Source organism: Otolemur garnettii, unplaced genomic scaffold (genome assembly GCF_000181295.1).
Source record: "Otolemur garnettii isolate 467f Iridium unplaced genomic scaffold, OtoGar3 scaffold00112, whole genome shotgun sequence".
In the NCBI taxonomy this organism is placed as follows: domain Eukaryota; kingdom Metazoa; phylum Chordata; class Mammalia; order Primates; family Galagidae; genus Otolemur; species Otolemur garnettii.
In genome coordinates this window covers 1,832,954-1,836,685 of record NW_003852507.1, presented here as the reverse complement: position 1 = coordinate 1,836,685, position 3,732 = coordinate 1,832,954, and the positions used below count along the sequence as shown (strand labels likewise).

The window sequence follows — 3,732 nt, the reverse complement described above, 5'->3', positions numbered from 1 at the left end:
ACCTTATCGCCCTCAGTAGAGTGCCGTGGCATCACGCAGCTCACGGCAACCTCAAACTCCTGGCTTAGGCAATTCTCTTGCCTCAGCCTTCCAAGTGGCTGGGACCACAGGCACCTGCCACACACCTGGCTATTTTTTGTTGCAATTAGGTTTGTTTTGTCTTGTTGTTTCTTCGTTTTTTAGAGACAGGGCCTCTGGCTGTTGCCCAGCCTGGAGTGCAGTGGTTATTCACAGGCACGGTTACAGCTCACTACAGCCTTGAACTCTGGGGTTCAAGCAACCCTCCAACCTCTACCTCCTGAATAACTGAGACTACCAGCATGTGTCACAGTGCTTAGCTGGTAAGGATTTTTGCATCAATATTAATGAGGGATATTCGTTTGTAGTTTACTTGTGTGTGGGAGAGAGAGAGGGGACCTCGTGTGAGTGCGCAAGGTCCTACAATTAAATCAATATGTTAGGTTTGGGGAACTCATTTCCATTTAATCTAGCCTAGAAGAGCTCAATTTTTTTTTTTTAAATCAGGCCAAAGCAAGGCTCAAACTCACTGCCTCTGGTGTGCAGGGCTAGTGGGATCACCACTGAACTACAGTGGCTGGCACTGGCCTAGAAGAGAAGTCACACAGAAATTTAAAATTTTACTTTATACATGACAACATTATTAATACAGCTTAATCTGAAAAAAGTCTCACCGCAGCATGTTGACTATTTACTTATGGAATTTGATTTTGAATATATATCAAAAAATATTCACTTAATGTGGCCTTATCTGTTTATATCAAAAGGCTTTCTTCCCTCCAAATAAAGGTTCTAATAAACAGTTTTTGAATGAAAAAAAGAAAACCACTGGGTGGTGCCTATGGCTCAGTGAGTAGGGCGCCAGCCCCATGTACCGAGGGTGGTGGGTTTGAACCCGGCCCTGGCCAAACCGCAACAAAAATATAGCCGGGCGTTGTGGTGGGTGCCTGTAGTCCCAGCTACTCGGGAGGCTGAGGCAAGAGAATCACCTAAGCCCAGGAGTCAAGGGTTGGAGGTTGCTGCGAGCTGTGACACCACAGCACTCTACTGAGGGCAGTAAAGTAAGACTCTGTCTCTAAAAAAATAAAGAAAACCACTATACTTTATAAAACAGTGAGCTTACAAAATAATTCAGCAAATTGCTAGATACATTTAGTGCAATGTGAAAGTATGTCCTCTGTAAAGAAAATTTGAAACATGGCCATAATTTTTCTTTTGCAGTTTTTGGCCGGGGCTGGGGTTGAACCGGCCACCTCCGGCATATGGGGACTCCTCTGAGCCACAGGTGCTACCCCATGGCTGTAAATCTTTATGAAAAATTATAACAAGCCCTTCACTTCATTTACTTTTAGCTATTTCATCAACCGTCCAGAGAAACTGGACGATTTTGTAATGAAACTTAGATAAAACATTTCTTTTTCCATAAAGTAAACATGTAAATTTCCCCCTTTGGCTTCTTCAGTGTAAGGAAGAGATACGGAGTTCTTCTGGATTTTTGGCGAGGTGGGTTGTTTCCAGACTGACTGGCCTCTCCAGGTCGGCAGTCCCTGCACAGGGTTTTCCTATCCCTGGATCTATGACTCTTCCAACTTTGAAAATGATCTCAGCCCGTTCCTGTTTCACGTGCTTCATTCGTGGACCAGGTAAAGCTTTGAGAACACAATAGCCCTTACTGTGCACTGCTGAAGAGCATCATGAGCAAAGTAGGTTTTTTGTTTATTAAAATACTTCAGTAAGGGAGGGCAGCGCCTGTGGCTCAAAGGGGTAGGGCGCCGGCCCTATATGCCGGAGGTGGCGGGTTCAAACCCAGCCCCGGCCAAAAACTGCAAAAAAAAATTTACTTCAGTAAGATTCAGTGGCTAGGGTGCTGGCCAAATACACCAGGGCTGGCAGGTTCCAACCCGGCCTAGGGCCTGCCAAACACAATGACAACTACAACAACAACAACAACAAAAATAGCCAGACATTGTGGTGGGTGCCTGTAGTCCCAGCTACTTGGGAGACAGAGGCAAGAGAATTGCTTGAGTCCAAGAGTTTGAGGTTGCTATGAGTTGTGACACCACAGTACTCTACCGAGGGTGACATAGTAAAACTCTGTCTCAACAATAACAACAAAAAAAAAACTTCAATAAGACAGGGCATAGTGTCTCATGCCTGTAATCCTGGCACTTTGGGAGACTGAGGCAGGTGGATTGCCTGAGCTGAGGAGTTCAAGACCAGCCTGAGCTAGAGCAAGACCCATTCTCTAAAAATAGCTGGGCATTGTGGCCGGTGCCTGTAGTCCTCAACTACTTGGGAGGCTGAGACAAGAAGATCACTTGAGCCCAGGAGTGTGAGATTGCTGTGAGCTGTGATGCCATAGCACTCTATCAAGGGCAACAAAATGAGACTCTGTCTCCAAAAAAAAAAAAAAAAAAGGAATAAATAAAATCCTTTAATAAATAGGGATCCAGAAGAAGCCTGGTCACTCTCACTTTAGCAGTTTTTTGCACTGCTGTCCCAATCACCTTCCCCACAATCTATTTGGCACGGACGGATGAACAAGCTATAGACGTTATGTGGCTTTTGTCGCCTCCACTGGCATTGTCTGTAGTTTACTTTTTAAAACTTTTTTTAAAAGCACATCTTGGTTTCAGAGAAACTTTTTTTTTTTTTTTAATTTGGTTTGGCAGCCAGGTGTGGTGGCTCATGCTTATAATCCTAGCACTCTGGGAGGCCCAGGTGGGTGGACTGCCTGAGCTCTAGAGCTAGAGACCAGCCTGAACAAGAGTGAGACCACATCTCTCCTAAAAATGGAAAAACTAAAAACTAGCCCAGCATCGTGGCTACTCCCTATAGTCCCAGCTCCTTGGGAGGCTGAGGCAAGAGGATCTCTCGAGCACAAGAGTTTGAGTTTGCTGTGAGCTATGGAGACATCATGGCACCCTAGTCACGGTGACAGAGTGAGATTCTGTCTAAAGAATTAAATAAATAAATTTGGTTTTGGTATAAAAGTAATACTAGCTTCATAGAATGAGCTATTCTGGGCGGCACCTGTAGCTCAGTGTAGGGTGCCAGCCACATACACAAAGGCTGGCGGGTTTGAACCCAGCCCAGGCCAGCTAAAACAACAATGGCAACTGCAACAACAACAACAACAAAATAGCCAAGCATTGTGGCTGGCACCTGTAGTACCAGCTACTTGTGAGGCTGAGGCAGGAAAATTGCTTAAGCCCAAGAACTGGAGGTTGCTGTGAGCTGTGGTGCCACAGCACTCTACCCAGGGCAACAGCTTGAGACTGTCTCTTGAAAAAAAATTAAGCCATTCTATTTTCTGGAAGAGATTGTGTAAAATTGGCATTAATTCTTCTTTACATATTTGGTAGGATTCTCCAATTAAACCAACTTGGCCTGTGCATTTCTTTTGGGGTGGCATTTTAAAATTGCAAAATCAACTTCCTTAGTAATTACTATAGGGCTATTAAAATTTTCTATTTCATATTAGGTGAGTTGGAGTATAATAGTTAGTGATTTTTGAGAAACTGGTCCACTCCATCTGAGTTGTCAAATTTAGATATGTAGCAGTGTTCATGGTATTCTTTTTATGTCAGCAGGGTCTTTAGTAATATCCTCTGCTTCCTTCTTGATATTAGTAATTTGTATCTTCTCTATTTTCTCTTTGTCAGTCTTATCAAAGTTTGTTAATTTTATTAATCTCTCTCTCTTTTTTTTTTT

The 3,732-nt window shown here is 43.6% G+C and overlaps 1 pseudogene; it reads right to left on the bottom strand.

Moving 5' to 3' along the window:
• Positions 1-1,476: 1,476 nt before the first annotated feature.
• Positions 1,477-3,732, bottom strand: part of LOC100946117 — a 23,041-nt pseudogene continuing 20,785 nt past the window's right edge.